Here is a 21,098-nt window from a genome sequence, read left to right as displayed (position 1 = left end):
TTGAACACTATAGGCAGTTTTACAGAAAATATTGAATTAGATACGGTTACAACACAGGTCACTTTCCATATTACCACAAGTAATGACTTGAGATATGAAGCGGTTCTCGGGAATGATATTTTAAAGTTTGCGGACGTTATATTTTCAGAGGGTAATGTAGAGTTTAAAGAAAAAACTCAAAACAAAACCAGGGCAGTTGAGATAGAAAGAGAAGAAATCCATCGAAGTAGAGAAAAAGAGGATACTGGTAGTAAGAAAGCACTCGATGCGGAATGCATCACTCTCTTATCAGAATTTACGTCTCTTTGCCTAGAGAATAGTTTAGAAAAAGTTGAGGACAATCTACTTTTGAACTTAACTCATTTGACTGTAGACTATCGCTCGCCTATAATTGATATGGTTACTCAATACTCTCCGGTAAAACAATCCCAATCACCAGTTGAAATGAAAATCATCTTGAGTGATGATTTGCCTATCTACCAAACCCCAAGAAGAATGTCATATGCAGATCAACGAGTGATAGATTCCCAGGTGACTGAGTGGTTGAAGGATGGCATAATTCAACCAAGCAATTCAGAGTACGCGTCACCAGTGGTGCTGGTATCGAAGAAAGATGGCATTTGGATGGATGGATTTTAGAAAGTTAAATGAAACATGTAAGGAAGGGCTAAGTTCGGATGTCACCGAACATTTTATACCCTCGCATGATAAAGTGATAATCGAGATTTCATTATACGTCATTTATATATTTTTCAAATACCGTATTTTTGTAAAGTTTTATTCCGCTATCATCATTGGTTCCTAATGTATACATATACATATGTATTATACAGAGAAGGCATCAGATGGAATTCGAAATAGCGTTATATTGGAAGAAGGCGTGGTTGTGAACCGATTTCCGCCATTTCTTCCGTAAAATTTAGTGTTTCTGACGTTTTTCGTTAGTCCGTTAACGCACTTTTAGTGATTTTCAACATAACCTTTGTATGGGAGGTGGGCGTGGTTATTATCCGATTTCTTCCATTTTTGAACTGTATATGGAAATGCCTGAGGAAAACGACTCTGTAGAGTTTGGTTGACATAGCTATAGTAGTTTCCGAGATACGTACAAAAAACTTAGTAGGGGGCGGGGCCACGCCCACTTTTCCAAAAAAATTACGTCCAAATATGCCCCTTCCTAATGCGATCCCTTGCGCCAAATTTCACTTTAATATCTTTATTTATGGCTTAGTTATGACACATTATAGGTTTTCGGTTTCCGCCATTTTGTGGGCGTGGCAGTTGGCCGATTTTGCCCATCTTCGAACTTAACCTTCTTATGGAGCCAAGGAATACGTGTACCAAGTTTCATCATGATATCTCAATTTTTACTCAAGTTACAGCTTGCACGGTCGGACGAACGGACAGACGGACGGACAGATGGACGGACGGACAGACAGACATCCGGATTTCGACTCTACTCGTCACCCTGATCACTTTGGTATATATAACCCTATATCTGACTCTTTTAGTTTTAGGACTTACAAACAACCGTTATGTGAACAAAACTATAATACCCCCCTTAGCAACATTGTTGCGAGAGTATAACAAACACCAGTAATCGAGAGCACTACTTCTGTTAAAATTGTTCTTGAATTTCTCATTTATTTTGTTCACAGATTGATTCAATAAAAACATTATAACCGATGCCGAAATTTTAAACAAATCTTTAAAACCAATCCAGTAGTTTTGGCGTATAATATCGATGAGGTTCAAAAGAAAGCTGCCTTAAAAGATAAAATAAATTTTTTCGGTGGTGAAACTAGTGAATTAATTGCAGCTTTGTGTAGTGAATTTAGTTGCAATTGTTGAAAATTATTCATTATATCCTGAAGAGGGTATATAAAGTTTGACAGGAAGTTTGTAACATCGGACCACTATAACATATAGCTGCCATACAAACTGAACGATCGGAATCAAGTTCTTGTATGGAAAACTTTCACATTTGACAAGATATATTCACGAAATTTGGTATAGATTTTAGTTGGAAAGACATCAATGAAATCTCTGAAGAAATTTTTCAGAATTTTTAACTATAGCATAAAGCTGCCTTACAAACTGAATGATCAGAATCAAATGTTTGCATGGGAAACTCCTTTATTTGAAGTGGTATCTTCACGAAATTTGGTATGAGTTATTGTTCATAGAAATAACGTAATATCGGAAGAAATTGCTCAGATCGGCTCGCTATAGCATATAGCTGCCATACAAACCGAACGATCAGAATCAAGGGCTTGTAAGGAAACTTCTCATTTGCTTCGGTGCAGCCGAATTTTACTATTTTTCTTGGTTTAAGCTGATATGCATTTTCTAATATTTTTTATCCCCAGATACAATAAATTTAGTCCCAAGAACTGGACCAGTAAAGGATCAGTTAAAAAAGGCGTCGCAGCTTTAGAAGAAGCCCAACTTAAACAAGTAAGGAAGGGCTAAGTTCGGGTGCCACCGAACATTTTATACTCTCGCATGGTAAAGTGATAATCGAGATTTCATTATACGTCATTTACATATTTTTCAAATACCGTATTTTTGTAAAGTTTTATTCCGCTATCATCATTGGTTCCTAATGTATATATTATACAGAGAAGGCATCAGATGGAATTCAAAATAGCTTTATATTGGAAGAAGGCGTGGTTGTGAACCGATTTCACCCATATTTCGTACATGTCATCAGGGTGTTAAGAAAATATTATATACTGAATTTCATTGAAATCGGTCTAGTAGCTCCTGAGATATGGTTCTTGGTCCATAAGTGGGCGGCGCCACGCCCATTTTCAATTTTTAAAAAAAGCCTGGGTGCAGCTTCCTTCTGCCACTTCTTCCGTAAAATTTAGTGTTTCTGACGTTTTTTGTTAGTCGGTTAACGCACTTTTAGTGATTTTGAACATAACCTTTGTATGGGAGGTGGGCGTGGTTATTATCCGATTTCTTCCATTTTTGAACTGTATATAGAAATACCTGAAGAAAACGACTCTGTAGACTTTGGTTGACATAGCTATAGTAGTTTCCGAGATATGTACAAAAAACTTAGTAGGGGGCGGGGCCACGCCCACTTTTCCAAAACAATTGCGTCCAAATATGCCCCTCCCTAATGCGATCCTTTGTGCCAAATTTCACTTTAATATCTTTATTTATGGCTTAGTTATGACAGTTTATATGTTTTCGGTTTCCGCCATTTTGTGGGCGTGGCAGTGGGCCGATTTTGCCCATCTTCGAACTTAACCTTCTTATGGAGCCAAGGAATACGTGTACCAAGTTTCATCATGATATCTCAATTTTTACTCAAGTTACAGCTTGCACGGACGGACGGACAGACGGACGGACAGACGGACAGACGGACGGACAGACAGACATCCGGATTTCGACTCTACTCGTCGCCCTGATCACTTTGGTATATATAACCCTATATCTGACTCTTTTAGTTTTAGGACTTACAAACAACCGTTATGTGAACAAAACTATAATACTCTCGTTAGCAACATTGTTGCGAGAGTATAAAAATTTCAGCTATAATGAAAATAGATTTAAAAAAACGTTTTAGAATAAGTTAATAACAGCAAGAAATTAAATAAACTTTAATTTATCCGTTGTAATTTTTATTATTTTATAATTATAATGAATAATTTTTCGTCCTTAATTACCCTTAGCATGGGTACTCTTTTTACCGACCTTTACATGGGGTCTTATGTAAGTACTCTTTATAGAGACACTAATATGAGGTCGATGGCTTGAGGGTCGAACTATGTGCAGCAATACCCAAACTGAAGTTCAAAAATAATTACTTTCTTGAAATTTATTTGAATTATTGTTCATCTATATATACATACATGTAAAAGAAAGTGACGTTAGTTACTACGCTTATAACTGGAGAACGCCTGGACCGATTTCGGTGATTACCACCAATTCGGACAGGTCTCCGCCCAAACAAGGAGAATAATTAAGAAAATTCTGGAAAATTTTCCGAAAAAAAATTATGAAGAAAATAAATTTTCAAATACGATTTTAAAAAGGAAATAAAAACGAGCATGATTTTAAATGCTGGCGCATAACTCATAGCATATTTTGCTGATATGTTCGCTCAATATGTCATCTGGTGTCCTTTGAAAAATGGACGGCGCGTTTTTTAGCCCAAAAGGCAGTCGGGTAAATTCGTATTTACCGTTTTTAATTGAGAATGCCGTTTTCTCAATATCACATTCTCTTAGTGGGATCTGATGGAATCCGCTTTTAAGGTCGAGCACGGAGAAGTACTTCTTTTCTCCTAATTGTGCTAGCACTTCGTTAATTTCCGGTATCGGATGTCTGTCCGCTATTGTCAGCGCGTTGAGTTTACGGTAATCTATGACTACCCTGTATTGTTTGTTCCCTGCCGAATCTGCTTTTTTCGGCACGATCCAAACCGGGGAATTGTATGGGGATCTAGACGGTCTTATGATACCGTCATCTAACAATTTCTTTATTTGGGAGTCGACCTCTGTTTTCAGGGCGACGGGGTAGGGGTAAAATATTGTATAGACCGGTGCGTCGGTTTTTGTTCGGATTTCACCAACAACTCTGGTAGTGTATGTTAGCTTTTCTTCTGGTTCCGAAAATAATCCTGGAAATTTTTTTACTAATTTACTCGTACCTTCCCTTTGGGTAAGGCTCATATGCTTAGCCTCTATGTTAATCGTGTTAACTGTGGGGCAAGAAAGTTGTCTTAATGCAACTTTTTTTCCGTTTTCGAATTTTATGAAACTCTCTTTCGTATAAATGATTGCTCCCATTTGTCGAAGTGAGTCATTCCCTATAATTCCGTCGAATGTCTTCAATGAGGGTAGCAAATAAAATTTGAAATTTGTATCCATGTTAAAAAAATTAATGTAAGTATGTTCTTCGATTTGTACGTTTCCTGCGATGGATTTGGCAAAAAATGGGGTATCGTTCTTTATTCGTTTTAATGCTAGTCGAGGGTGTACGTAATTCCTGTTTGACCCCGTGTCAATTAGAAATTTAAGAATTTCACCGCTCTTCGCTTTAGTCTGTAAGTAGGGAAGCGAAGAGCTCGTTAAGCTAAAAAATGCACGTCAGGCATTTCTCCTGGTAGTTCAATTTCTGAGTCGCAGTTAGCATCGATTTGTTCGTCGTCAAGTATCGGTGCTGGGTTAATGAAATGAGTCAGATGGGCCTTTTTATTCTGCGGTCCAAGTGTTTGGGGTGGCCTTTTGCCAGTATAGTCATTCTGTCGTGGCCTGTTCATGTAATTAACTCTTCTGGAGTGAAGTGATTGGTCAACGTCCATTGGTTCTGGCCTAGGTTGAGGCTTCGGTCCGAACGGGCGTGGTGGAGCAGCTTGTTGCTGAGAAGTGTTACTAATATTTTGGTTGTGTCTATACGTCTGTTGAGCTGAGTTAAATGGCTTGTCTAGGGGATTATATGCTCTCGGCCGGGGGACATAACCATGAGCTTGTGGCATGTAGGCCAGCTCTGGGTAGAATGCTGAAGGTTGGGCGTTCCTTCTTGGTGGCACTGCTGGTGGATAGGTATTAAAGGTTCTTGGAGCGTTCTGCGTATAATGTGCATAATGTGAACGGAAATTCTGATTTTCCAGCTTGAGGCACAAGTGACGTTCCTGTGGTAAGTCTGCGGGTTCTCTCATACTGAGAAGGCGGGGTAGGTCGCCTCTAAGACCTCTAATAAACGTATCTAGCGCTTTCTCACGGTAGGTCTGCGTCAGTAGGTGTAGCGATTCGACACTTACGTCCATGCATCCTATCTTATTAAGTATTAGTGACAAGTGTGAGTATACTCTTTGGTAAAAGTCCTGTACCTTACTGTTACCCTGTACCATAGAGATCATTTGGTACTCTAGCGTTCCTAGGTCCCTCTTATCGGCGTAATGTAGAGTTAAACACTTTGAAATGGCTCTCCATTCTATAGGAGTATTGTACGACTCAAGGGCAATATCCGCGTTCCCTACTATTTTGTTGCGAATAACGCTTAATATTCCATAATATTTAGGTGTTCCCCTAATGGGTTCGTAAATTTGGAGAATCCTGTCCACGGATTTCTTCCACGAGTTAAATTCTCCTGGTTGACCAGAGAACTCTCGAAGGCAACGGACTACGTCCGGAATTTTATCAATGTCAGTCAAGTTATTTCTATATACCGGGTCGATTCCTTGATCGGAGAAATCGGCAAAATTAGAATTCGGATTTAGTGCGTTTTGCACAAGACGCTTGCCGTGCGTTTGAAAAATATTTTGGACCACACCCATGACTGCTGCAGTCAATTGGTCCTGATTGGCTCCTAATCCTACTCTATGGGCGGCCTCTGAGGTCGAGGGGCCCTCTTGAGAACCTGCTGTCGTGCCCTGTAGAACAGGCGGGCGTATCAAATTATTCGGGTTCGACATTTTATTTTTATATGTGATACCTCTTTTTTTATGTTTTATTTGTTTTTATTTTTACCCTTTCCAAATTATTCTGGAGGGGTAGGAATCGAGCATTTGTATTATAAAATATTGTTAGATTTCTGTTATTTTACAAGCCGTTGTTTATAATTTTGTTTTTTTTTAATCTTCTTAATACTAGTATCTCTTTCTTTCTAATACAAAAAATATCTCCTTATTTATAATATTGTATATGTGGTATAAATAAAAATGTATAGCTACGTAAAAATCCTGTGAAGCATGACGAGGTGACGCTGGAGATTGCTCCTTTTCCTCCTGCTGGCTACTTGGGATCTTCCTAGTCGCACGCTCCTCGTCGTCCTCTTCCAAGCGTGGGTTGAGGAGTCTTCTTGTGGATATTCTGCTTGCTATTTTTCGCTAATATTGCGATTGGGTTTCGGCAGATCAGCTTTATTTCTGCACACAATGCACACAAGCACTTTTGATGATTTACAGTTACTGGTTTCTTTTTGTTTCTGCCTTAGTTAGATACACGAACTTTGCGGCAATATTTGCACATGTACGAGGAAGCACATCCAATTGTATTCAAAATTTTGGTTTTCCCTTTGTAAATTTTTAAATTACAAGCTTAAATATTTTCATTCACTGTCTTTCTTATAAATTTCTTAGCGTTCAGCGATGCACTCATAAGTCATTTAGGTTTATGTAAAACGCTGTATTTTTGTTTCACTTTTATAATTCTCCAACTGCCGTTAGTTTGTGAATTACTTTTATGCACTTTTAAATTTTCGCTTATAACTTTCTGTTTGTTCTGCGTTCGCGCTCAATATATGCAAAAATACACTTTATTGTGTGCGTACTATTTTCTTCAATAATTTGTTTAAATTTTTGTTGCACTGCGCTTCGATAATTGCGATTGAATAACTGCTTAATTCTGTCTAAATATTATTTATTTAGCTTGAGTTAGTTCAACTTTGTAAAAAAATTTCATTCATTTTTCAGCTATTGCAAATGCTGAAATTTGTAACTTCAACTTTTCACCAGATTGCACTTGCACTTTATATTTATACTCTCGCAACAAAGTTGCTAAGGAGAGTATTATAGTTTTGTTCACATAACGGTTGTTTGTAAGTCCTAAGACTAAAAGAGTCAGATATAGGGTTATATATACCAAAGTGATCAGGGTGACGAGTAGAGTTGAAATCCGGATGTCTGTCTGTCCGTCCGTCCGTCTGTCCGTCCGTCCGTCCGTCCGTCCGTCCGTGCAAGCTGTAACTTGAGTAAAAATTTAGATATCGTCATGAAACTTGGTACACGGATTTATTGGCTCCACAAAAAGGTTAAGTTCGAAGATGGGCAAAATCGGCCCACTGCCACGCCCACAAAATGGCGGAAACCGAAAACTTATAAAGTGTCATAACTAAGCCATAAATAAAGATATTAAAGTGAATTTGGCACAATGGATCGCATTAGGGAGTGGCATATTTGGACACAATTTTTTGGAAAATTGGGAGTGGCCCCGCCCCCTACTAAGTTTTTTGTACATATCTCAGAAACTACTTTAGCTATGTCAACCAAACTCTATAGAGTCGTTTCCTTCAGGCATTTCCATATACAGTTCAAAAATGGAAGAAATCGGATATTAACCACGCCCACCTCCCATACAAAGGTTATGTTGAAAATCACTAAAAGTGCGTTAACCGACTAACAAAAAACGTCAGAAACACTAAATTTCTAAACATGTACGAAATATGGGTGAAATGGGTTCACAACCACGGCTTCTTTTAATATAACGCTATTTTGAGTTCCATCTGATGCCGTCTCTGTATAATATATACATTAGGAACCAATGATGATAGCGGAATAAAACTTTACACAAATACGGTATTTGAAAAATATGTAAATGACTGATAATGAAATCTCGATTATCACTTTATTGTGCGAGAGTATAAAATGTTCGGTGACACCCGAACTTAGCTCTTCCTTACTTGTTTTAATTGTCCTTTTTTTAGAGGACTCTTTAACCGGCCGCGTAAACTTTTTTCGCGAGCGGTCCCTGCTCGGGCGCCAGTTAATTTCCCCTACGCGGGAAAAATAAAAAAAAATGTATTTTTATTTTGGTCAGAGCACGAGCTCTGGCCGTCTTTATTCGAGTCTAAAAACGGACTGCCATAATTACAATTATCAAACTTAAATGTAAGCTTAAACTAGCCTTAACTGATCCGGTCACCTGTCTTGCCTGGTGATCGGATTCCTAGAACTCCCTTCTGATCGCTGCCAGAACGTTGGCGCGTGTGCTGCGTTAGCAAAAGCTTGGGAGCGGAAGTGAAGTCTGGGTGTTGCAAGCAAACGTCGGCGCGTGTGCTGCGTCAGTGAAGGTTTGGGGGCGGAAGTGAGGTGCCTTTGGCACTGCCTACCAGGCGCCATGGCAAGTCTGCAGCTGCTACGTTTCTAAACGCATTTTTCTCGAATCATCATTTTCTGAAACTGTCATGGTCCTAAAAAAAAAGTATTCAACCGATTGCTTTAAAATTTACATATGTATGTTCTTCTACTCATTTATAGTATAATTATCGTCCCTACCAGAATTGCTTATTTTCGAAAAAAAAAAACGTTTTGTCCTGACTTTTTTTTACGCTGGTTCCAAGATAGACGAAATTATCTACGACTTGAAAGTTATGACTGTCAACAGTGACGTGAGTGCCAAGTCGCGAGTGCGACGACTGTTTGTGTGATGACAGAAGATATTTCGTCTTGCCCTCGTTCACTGCCAGACCCATTTTCTGTGCTTCCTTGTCCACCCTGGAGAAAGCAGAACTAACGGCGCGGGTGTTGAGGCCGATGATATCAATATCATCGGCATACGCCAGCAGCTGTACACTCTTATAGAAGATGGTACCTTCTCTATTTAGTTCTGCGGCTCGAACTATTTTCTCCAAAAGCAGGTTGAAAAAGTCGCACGATAGGGAATCGCCTTGTCTGAAACCTCGTTTGGTATCGAACGGCTCGGTCGTCCCGATCCTGACGGAGCTTTTGGTGTTACTCAACGTCAGTTTACACAGCCGTATTAGATTTGCGGGGATACCAAATTCAGACATCGCGGCATGCTCAAACTGGTATCACTAAAACGGATAACGCTCATGCTGCAATATTCGCGTATTTTCTTCGCATTAAAAAAGTTCCAATAAACCTTTAATTTTGCTTTCTATAAAATAATTTTAAGGGGCTATTCTCATGTAATCACTTCGAAAATTCGATTTTTTTTTTATATTTTGACAGTAAAACCTATTGAAAACATGCTGTGAAAAATTCAGACCGAAATTCATAGTATTTGATAAGTTACAGCTCATAGTCGCCGACGTGTTTTAAGCGACTGTCGAATCATCATTTTCTGAAACTGTCATGGTCCTAAAAAAAGGAAAATTTACATATGTTATTCTACTCATTTATAGTTATCGTCCAGAATTGTTTACTTTCGAAAATAATAATTTAATATTTTTTGAAACGATTTTTAACGAAAAAAACAAGACTTTTTTTTGAAGTTCGACATTTTTTTTTATGAAATTGATTATATTTGGTAGGGACGATAGCCGCAGAACTACTGAATAATAATCCATTCGATTTTTTTATTTCAGACAACATGAACAGCCGCTATCACCATGACCAGTGAACTACTTTTTTTGTTGGGGACTACTTTGATTTAAAAAAAAAAAATATATTAAAAATGCAAAAACCGAAAAATTTTTTTTTGTACATTTCAAAATACAAATAAAAATATATTAAAAAGTAAAATGACTGAATTTTGTTGTCGCATAAAAAAAAATTTCCTAAAAAGTGGTAAAATATATGCGATCACATGGGAGTACCCCCTTAAAACGTTGTGGCGTAGGCTGGCCACAACTTGCCGCACATCAACACATCACACATACTTATGAATATTTATCACGTACTGTACATATATACATATATTTAGCATTATATGGAAAGAGCTTAAAAATTTCAATTGCTCACAGCAAGGGTTAACTAAAGCGAATTGCCGTAAAAAAAAACTTTAGTTTGTGTTGCGGCTAAAAACAACCGCACTGCTGGAACGCTACGCCTGCAATTTCCACCGTTGTTTGAAACTTTTCGAAAAACAATGCAATTCGCAGCACAGCGTACAATTAAGCACACTCAAAAGAAACAAAAAAAAAATTAATATTAAAATCTGTATATATAAAATTAAGTGGCAAAACTTCCTGTTCGCATACTCCTCCTAGACGGCTTGCCCGATTTCAATGAAATTTTCAGGGGTGATTGGGGTCTGTTTGGAGGGTGCACATAAGAAATTTAATGTGTGTATCATTGCACGTTGTGCAAAAAAAAAACAAAAAACGAAACAACTGGCGGATGTTTACAAATAATAAAAAACATTGACATCGCATGTTGATCGTTTTTGCCTGTCATTCGTTCTTTCTATGGTGTGAGAACTAAATATCTATACAGAATTTAGCCCACACAACCCATAAAGGCACACCCTATTGTTCACAACTCAACGGGAAAACCACGCCACTTCTAGAAACACAAGAAGATTGAGAAACCAGACATGCAGATGAAATGACAACAACAATGCATATGCAGCGGTAAAACCACGCCACGCAAGCAATACAGCGGGATACCACGAAGACGGAAAAATCAAACAAGCAGATAAAACAACAACAAGCATGCATACGCAGCGGTAAAACCACGCCACTGCCAGCAACATACGCCGTCCCAGCAACACACGCCATCCCAACGCAACATGTTGCGAATGTTCTAGCACGCAGCACAGGCTTGCTGGGGAGTTAGGTGATCGATGATCAGGGAGTCAGCACGGGACTGTGACAGCGTACGCACGTTTGGCATCAGACTACGCAGTGAGTTTATCCTCTGGCTAGTCTTGGTACCCTGACTTGTGAACGCCGTCTGTTAAGGGTGAGCTTGGTAGTGAGTTTATCCTCTGACCAACTCAACCTTTAACATCGCGGTCGCTAACGCAGTCTTCCGTGATCCGGGATCTTTACGCGGCAAAGTAATTGAAAGAACCTCTCCAGCGTAGCAGAGGAGCGTAAACGGGTATAACAGTGCAGCGTTATTGAACGAGCGTCGGCAGAAGTAGCCCGACGTAGCCGTCGTAGCACGCGAGTGCTAACGTGTACATCAGGACAGCGTCATCGAAGCCTACACGAGCGCCGGCAGAAGTAGCTGAGCGTAGTCGTCGTAGCACGCGAGCGTCAACGTACATATAAGCCAGGACATCGTCATCGAAGTTTACAGGAGCGCTGGCAGAAACAGCCGGGCGCAGTCGTCGTAACAGAGGAGTGTCAACGTGTACGCAAGGAGGCTACACGGGAGCGTCAACGTACATCAGAGGATAGTGTCAGCGAAGCCAACGCGAGCGCCGGCAGAAGTAGCCGCGTGTGATCGTCGCGGTACAGAGCAGTAAGTCGTCTAGCACCCAGGAGCGCAACAGAGCGGGAAACGGTATTGTCCTAACGGGCCACACAGAACCGTTACCCTGACAGCGTGGTCCTCGGGCGACGACAGTACAACGCAGGAGACAATTTTGCAACATAGATTAATATATATTACATATTAATATAAGTTGAATGAAATAAAGTACGATTCGCAGAAGAGCCCCAATATTTACAAATTTATTGTAACGAACCCTGGACACGGCGAGTATACCTCAGCAATTCATACTTGTAAGAAGCAGGGGCAGAAAAAAGCTTCGTTACAATGGATGACTGTCAAGCTAACAAGACATGCAGAACGTAATTGTTCCGAATGCACTGAGTGTATCAAAAAAAATGTTTCAACATTGTGTGCATTTTTCTCAGATTTCAACGTGATTAACATTCTGCGTACAACACAAAGCAAGTGAGTATTGTTGTTGTTTCATATGTAATGCCATGCGGTTCGATTGTCGCTTGAAAATGCGCGGTGTATGTAAAAAAAAGTGTTTCAACATTGTGTGTTTTTTCCAGATTTAATTCCATCGATTTGCTACATTTATTCGAACCGATTTTGTGTTTTCTGCTGACCGTGCAACACACACAAAGCAAGTTCCATGCGGTTCGCAAATACACTGTTGGTGGGTCTTATTGCATATGCGTGTGAGGGTAAAATACATAGTTTAAGATGTAGTTTTAGGTTAATTTTTCCGATTTTATTTATGTACTTCAAATATGCATACTCTAGCACGACCACCGGAGACTTTGTTTTTAGGTTAATTTTTCCGATTTTTATTTATGTACTTCAAATATGCATACTCTAGCACGACCACCGGAGACAACACTAACTACCTTTTTCGAGTTGTCTGAAAACGATGAATTTGCAAGAACATTGCTATATTCCGAAATACCGCAATATTTCACTTGGAATCCATCATCTAAAACATTTCAACGACGAAAGCAAGGGGAGCGTGTTGACGGTTATCCAAATGCGCGTAAAACCGATGCCATAAGACGCATTTACACCATCCATCCGAACAACGCCGAATGTTTTTATTTGCGTCTGCTATTAGTCAACGTGCGCGGACCAAGATCATTTGATGATATGAAAACTGTTGACGGTCAGTTGTGTGCGACGTATCGTGAAGCATGTCAGAGATAGCATTTGTTAGAAGATGATATGCATTGGGACACCGCACTTCATGACGCATCACTCACATCTCATCCAAAACAAATACGCGTACTATTCGCCATAATAATATCTACATGCCTTCCGTCAAATCCGCAATAACTGTGGAATAAGTACAAAGACTGCATGACCGAGGACTTATTAATTTTGGCGCGTAATCGAGCATCGGACGCAGACTTTCCATATACATTACAAATGTATAATTCTGCTTTGATATTGGTTGAAGATCTGTGCCTTACAATTGCGAATAAGGCATTAGCGCAACTTGGCATTACTGCGCCCAGTCATTGACCATGAGCTTCAACGTGAACAACAATACGATTGCAATGAATTGCGTGCTTTCATACAAGCTAACATTACCAAATTGAATATTCAGCAGAAAAATGCTTATGATAAGATTATACGAGCGGTTGACAATAACGCCGGTGGATTCTACTTTCTTGATGCGCCCGGTGGTACAGGGAAAACGTTTCTGATCTCTTTGATTCTTGCTACTATACGGTCACAGCAGAAAATTGCGCTGGCAATTGCTCCGTCAGACATCGCTGCTACTCTACTTGATGGCGGCCGAACTGCACATTCTGCGTTGAAATTACCGTTGAACATACAAGTCGTTGAAACACCAACGTGCAACATATCGAGGAATTCAACAATGGCAAAAGTTTTGCGAGGAGCTGGAATAGTTCTATGGGATGAGTGCCCAATGGCTAACAAAAAGTCATTAGAAGCATTCAATAGAACAATGCAAGATTTACGCCAAAAGTAACAAATTTTTGGCGGAGCATTAATCTTATTATCCGGCGATTTTCGGCAAACTTTGTCAGCCATTCCTCGATCAACTCCTGCCGACGAAATAAACATATGTTTAAAATCGTCAATTTTGTGGAGACACGTTCAAAGGCTGACTCTTACCATCAAAATGCGAGTCCAATTGCAAAATGATCGATCCGCAGCGGCGTTTTCGAAGCAATTGTTGGACATTGGCGAAGGCAAAATACCAATCGATGATACCGGTTTGATCACATTGCCGAACAACTTTTGTACACTTTTACAATCGAAAAAGAATTGATTGAAAGTGTATTTCCGAATATTGTTCAACACTATCAACACCACGATTATTTAAGTGAACGCGCAATATTGGCACTGAAAAATGTACACGTCAACGAAATCAATTTTGCCATTCAAGAAAAACTGCCAGGAGAAGATCAAGATGAAGTAGTCAATTATCCAAATGAATTCTTGAATTCTTTGAATCCCCCCGGTCTGCCACCGCTACGTTTGGTCCTGAAAGTCGGTTCACCCATTATACTTCTACGAAATCTGTGTAGTGTAATGGCACAAGACTTTCAGTCAAAAAATTGTGGCCAAATTTGATTGAAGCAACAATACTAAATGGCAAGGCAGCAGGTGAAGTTGTACTCTTACCACGCATTCCCATGATTCCAACGGACATGCCGTTTGAATTTAAGCGCTTGCAATTCCCAGTACGTCTTGCCTTTGCGATGACCATCAACAAATCGCAAGGGCAAACGTTTCAAGTGTGCGGCGTCAATTTGGAAGAACCGTGCTTCTCCCACGGCCAATTGTTCGTCGCATGCTCGAGAGTGGCAACACCAAGGTGCTTATTCATTTACGCGACAGGTGGAAAAACAAAAAATGTTGTATACCAATATATTTTATAAATGTTTTATAAATAAGTAACAGTTTTACAACAATAAATAAAACACAAAGTAAAAACCCTTAAGAGTTTTAATCGATTTAGGTGTAGCGAAACGCACAGGGTAACAGCTAGTTGTTTATATAAATAAAAAGTAAAATTTACAAAAAACAAAAATCCTCCAATGGCATTGTTCAAAAATAGTGAAGTGTATGAAAGTGAGCAAGAAAGCAGGATTTGAAAACATGGCAGTTAAAACAAAATACAAAAAGTAAGGAAGGGCTATTTTCGGGTGTCACCGAACATTTTATACTCTCGCATGATAAAGTGATAATCGAGATTTCATTATCCGTCATTTACATATTTTTCAAATACCGTATTTGCATAAAGTTTTATTCCGCTATCATCATTGGTTCCTAATGTACTATATATTATACAGAAAAGGCATCAGATGGAATTCAAAATAGCGTTATATTGGAAGAAGGCGTGGTTGTGAACCGATTTCACCCATATTTCGCACATGTCATCAGGGTGTTAAGAAAATAGTTTATACCGAATTTCATTGAAATCGGTCTAGTAGTTCCTGAGATATGGTTTTTGGTCCATAAGTGGGCGAGGCCACGCTTCTTTCTGCAATTTCTTCCGTAAAATTTAGTGTTTCTGACGTTTTTTGTTAGTCGGTTAACGCACTTTTAGTGATTTTCAACATAACCTTTGTATGGGAGGTGGGCGTAGTTATTATCCGATTTCTTCCATTTTTGAACTGTATATGGAAATGCCTGCAGAAAACGACTATGCAGAGTTTGGTTGACATAGCTATAGTAGTTTCCGAGATATGTACAAAAAACTTGGTAGGGGCGGGGCCACGCCCACTTTTCCAAAAAAATTGCGTCCAAATATGCCCCTCCCTAATGCGATCCTTTGTGCTAAATTTCACTTTAATATCTTTATTTATGGCTTAGTTATGACACTTTATAAGTTTTCGGTTTCCGCCATTTTGTGGGCGTGGCAGTGGGCCGATTTTGCCCATCTTCGAACTTAACCTTCTTATGGAGCCAAGAAATACGCGTACCAAGTTTCATCATGATATCTCAATTTTTACTCAAGTTACAGCTTGCACGGACGGACGGACAGACAGACATCCGGATTTCAACTCTACTCGTCACCCTGATCACTTTGGTATATATAACCCTAAATCTGACTCTTTTAGTTTTAGGACTTACAAACAACCGTTATGTGAAAAAAACTATAATACTCTCCTAAGCAACTTTGTTGCGAGAGTATAAAAATAATGCATGGCATGCAAGGAGAGAAGCAGAAACCGCATGGAAAATAAAATTTAACTTGATCCGGTTTTCGAGTGCGCTACTTTACCGCGGCCTCGAGTCCTTCACACAGCACCCTTAGCAGTTACCACTTATTTGCGTATTGCTGAAAAAATGTCTGAACTATTAAATATTTTGCGTGAAATTGTGAGGCTTTTGTGTGATTCAAGCATCGGACGGTTAGCGTTGAAAGTTTGTGGTGAATTGGGCTTGCGGCGCAACTTTGCATCTGTAGAGGGCTAATTAGTTGTTACATTATGGCGATTCTGTTTCAAACAATTTTCTACAATTTCTGCCGATTATGTGATTCTTAAGCTACATTTTCAGTCTCTATCGAGAGGCTCCGAACTAATATGTATCCTTAATTTTTCAAAATGTGATGAATAAAAGTATCATAATTTTTAGCTAAAGCTTTTCAGCTACAAATACATATACTTATACATACTTACTTTTCATCTCACACATTGGCACAGGATCACATTGCTGAAATAACAACTTTTTATGCTTCTAAATCGTTTTTAAATACCCAAAAACCCTTCATATATAGAAAAATACTTTTAGGGCAAATTCTAGGCGCCTAATTTCGATTCCACCCAATTTGCTTGGAAGACCATATGCAATTTTTCAATATTAATGTAACTATAACTGGACAGCCCTGAGGCATTTCTACAAAAAACAAAACATCCTGAACAGGTTTAGACAAAAAGGTAAATAAAACGCAAAATATTTAATTATTCATAAATATTTTTTCTGTCGCCTTCAACGTCGTCCTCACCAGATGTAATATACTTATGCTAACGATTTTTCAATCCTCGAAACAATTTTCATAAGCATTTTTTGGTGTGTGCTTCAGCTAATTCAGCGAATTTTATTTCATCTCTTCAAACGACTGAAAACGGTTGCACGGAGCAGCAATTTTAGTTTGGGAAACAAGAAAAAACCACACGGTGCCAAATTTGGTGAACACGGTGATTGATCGATGTATTCATTGCGGTTTTGGCTTTAAATTCAGTCACAACTCGATGCGATGCTTCATTATTATCATGTAAAATACATGAATTGTTCTTTCCCAATTCCTCCCGTTTCGACGGATGTCCTCATGCAAACGCCTCAATATGGTGAAATTATTGTTGGTCTGTCCCTCCGAAACAAGTTCACTATGCAACAAACCGGGACTGTCGAAAAAAAGAATGAACATCACCTTTTTTTTACTACATATTTTGGAATAGGTTTTTTGGTTTCTGAAGTGAAATCACCGTCAGCTTTTTCCAACATTCGACACGATTGCGCGCACGATATTTGGTTTGAAATACAAAATTTGAAACCAATTCTTTGTTCGATATTTTTAACTATTGTAAAAATCGCAACAAAACAAACTGGCAGATAGATTGCGCTCATATTTGAAACAGTAATTATGAACAGTCCTTAGAACTTAGCAAACTACATTTTATTGAAATATCATTTACCAGGGGAATTTAAATTTAGGGAATACCGCTTGGAGAGCTTCAAGAAGGAAATACAGTAGAGCGGGTCGATTTAAAAATCGCCCATTGCTCTATGAAAATCATATTCTAGGAATCAAAATAAGATACTTTGCCGAAGGAACCATACCTCTAAAACGAATTTTGATGTCCCCCCAATTGATTCCAACGGACATGCCGTTTGAATTTAAGCGCTTGCAGATCCCAGTACGTCTTGCCTTTGCGATGACCATCAACAAATCGCAAGGGCAAACGTTTCAAGTGTGCGGCGTTAATTTGGAAGAACCGTGCTTCTCCCACGGCCAATTGTTCGTCGCATGCTCGAGAGTGGCAACACCAAGGTGCTTATTCATTTACGCGACAGGTGGAAAAACCAAAAATGTTGTATACCAATATATTTTATAAATGTTTTATAAATAAGTAACAGTTTTACAACAATAAATAAAACACAAAGTAAAAACCCTTAAGAGTTTTAATCGATTTAGGTGTAGCGAAACGCACAGGGTAACAGCTAGTTGTTTATATAAATAAAAAGTAAAATTTACAAAAAACAAAAATCCTCCAATGGCATTGTTCAAAAATAGTGAAGTGTATGAAAGTGAGCAAGAAAGGAGGATTTGAAAACATGGCAGTTAAAACAAAATACAAAAAGTAAGGAAGGGCTATTTTCGGGTGTCACCGAACATTTTATACTCTCGCATGATAAAGTGATAATCGAGATTTCATTATCCGTCATTTACATATTTTTCAAATACCGTATTTGTATAAAGTTTTATTCCGCTATCATCATTGGTTCCTAATGTATACACTCTTATTATACAGAGAAGGCATCAGATGGAATTCAAAATAGCGTTATATTGGAAGAAGGCGTGGTTGTGAACCGATTTCACCCATATTTCGCACATGTCATTAGGGTGTTAAGAAAATATCATATACCGAATTTCATTGAAATCGGTCTAGTAGTTCCTGAGATATGGTCCATAAGTGGGCGAGGCCACGCCCATTTTCAATTTTTAAAAAAAGCCTGGGTGCAGCTTCCTTCTGCCATTTCTTTCATAAAATTTAGTGTTTCTGACGATTTTTGTTAGTCTGTTAACATACTTTTAGTGATTTTCAACATAACCTTTGAATGAGAGGTGGGCGTGGTTTTTATCCGATTTCTTCCATTTTTGAACTGTATATGGAAATGCCTGGAGGAAACGACTCTATAGAGGTTGGTTGACATAGCTGTAGTAGTTTCCGAGATATGTACAAAAAACTTGGTAGGGGGCGGGGCCACGCCCACTTTTCCAAAAAAATTGCGTCCAAATATGCCCCTCCCTAATGCGATCCTTTGTGCCAAATTTTACTTTAATATCTTTATTTATGGCTTAGTTATGACACTTTATAAGTTTTCGGTTTCCGCAATTTGTGGGCGTGGCAGTGGGCCGATTTTGCCCATCTTCGAACTTAACCTTCTTATGGAGCCAAGAAATACGCGTACCAAGTTTCATCATGATATCTCAATTTTTACTCAAGTTACAGCTTGCACGGACGGACGGACAGACAGACATCCGGATTTCAACTCTACTCGTCACCCTGATCACTTTGGTATATATAACCCTATATCTGACTCTTTTAGTTTTAGGACTTACAAACAACCGTTATGTGAAAAAAACTATAATACTCTCCTAAGCAACTTTGTTGCGAGAGTATAAAAATAATGCATGGCATGCAAGGAGAGAAGCAGAAACCGCATGGAAAATAAAATTTAACTTGATCCGGTTTTCGAGTGCGCTACTTTACCGCGGCCTCGAGTCCTTCACACAGCACCCTTAGCAGTTACCACTTATTTGCGTATTGCTGAAAAAATGTCTGAACTATTAAATATTTTGCGTGAAATTGTGAGGCTTTTGTGTGATTCAAGCATCGGACGGTTAGCGTTGAAAGTTTGTGGTGAATTGGGCTTGCGGCGCAACTTTGCATCTGTAGAGGGCTAATTAGTTGTTACATTATGGCGATTCTGTTTCAAACAATTTTCTACAATTTCCATACCTCTAAAACGAATTTTGATGTCCCCCAATTTGGGTCGAACCTTTGAGTAGGGGCAAATTTTGAAAAATCCCACTTTGACCAATTTAGAGTGCTCCAATCGAGTCCAAATGTATGACCGACCCCCACTAACTTTGGAGGGCCGATCCACACATGCCAGTGGCACACCCCCTGGAAATCCCCTGGGGGGTTTCCCATACAATCATTTCAAAAAATCACGATTTTGGGTGATTTACATGAAAAAATCAGCTAAACTGCTATGTTTTTTCTTTATTATACTCTCGCAACAATGTTGCTAAGGAGAGTATTATAGTTTTGTTCACATAACGGTTGTTTGTAAGTCCTAAAACTAAAAGAGTCAGATATAGGGTTATATATACCAAAGTGATCAGAGTGACGAGTAGAGTCGAAATCCGGATGTCTGTCCGGATTATTGAAGAAAATAGTACGCACACAATAAAGTGTATTTTTGCATATATTGAGCGCGAACGCAGAACAAACAGAAAGTTATAAGCGAAAATTTAAACGTGCATAAAAGTAATTCACAAACTAACGGCAGTTGGAGAATTATAAAAGTGAAACAAAAATACAGCGTTTTACATAAACCTAAATGACTTATGAGTGCATCGCTGAACGCTAAGAAATTTATAAGAAAGACAGTGAATGAAAATATTTAAGCTTGTAATTTAAAAATTTACAAAGGGAAAACCAAAATTTTGAATACAATTGGATGTGCTTCCTCGTACATGTGCAAATATTGCCGCAATGAGTTCGTGTATCTAACTAAGGCAGAAACAAAAAGAAACCAGTAACTGTAAATCATCAAAAGTGCTTGTGTGCATTGTGTGCAGAAATAAAGCTGATCTGCCGAAACCCAATCGCAATATTAGCGAAAAATAGCAAGCAGAATATCCACAAGAAGACTCCTCAACCCACGCTTGGAAGAGGACGACGAGGAGCGTGCGACTAGGAAGATCCCAAGTAGCCAGCAGGAGGAAAAGGAGCAATCTCCAGCGTCACCTCGTCATGCTTCACAGGATTTTTACGTAGCTATACATTTTTATTTATACCACATATACAATATTATAAATAAGGAGATATTTTTTGTATTAGAAAGAAAGAGATACTAGTATTAAGAAGATTAAATAAAAAACAAAATTATAAACAACGGCTTGTACAGCCAATAACAGAAATCTAACAATATTTTATAATACAGCTTAATGCTGCGATTCCTACGGGACCCTCCAGAAGAGAAAAGCGCCCTTTCCTGGAAAGGGTAAAAATAAAAACAAATAAAACATAAACAAGTAAGGAAAAGCTAAGTTCGGGTGTCACCGAACATTTTATACTCTCGCATGGTAAAGTGATAATCGAGATTTCATAATACGTCATTTACATATTTTTCAAATACCGTATTTTTGTAAAGTTTTATTCCGCTATCATCATTGGTTCCTAATGTTTATACTCGTATTATACAGAGAAGGCATCAGATGGAATTCAAAATAGCTTTATAT

This window comes from Bactrocera neohumeralis, chromosome 4, assembly GCF_024586455.1.
Source record: "Bactrocera neohumeralis isolate Rockhampton chromosome 4, APGP_CSIRO_Bneo_wtdbg2-racon-allhic-juicebox.fasta_v2, whole genome shotgun sequence".
NCBI classification, from domain to species: Eukaryota; Metazoa; Arthropoda; class Insecta; order Diptera; family Tephritidae; genus Bactrocera; species Bactrocera neohumeralis.
The sequence above is the reverse complement of the archived record's forward strand: the minus strand, read 5'-3'. Positions refer to the sequence as shown.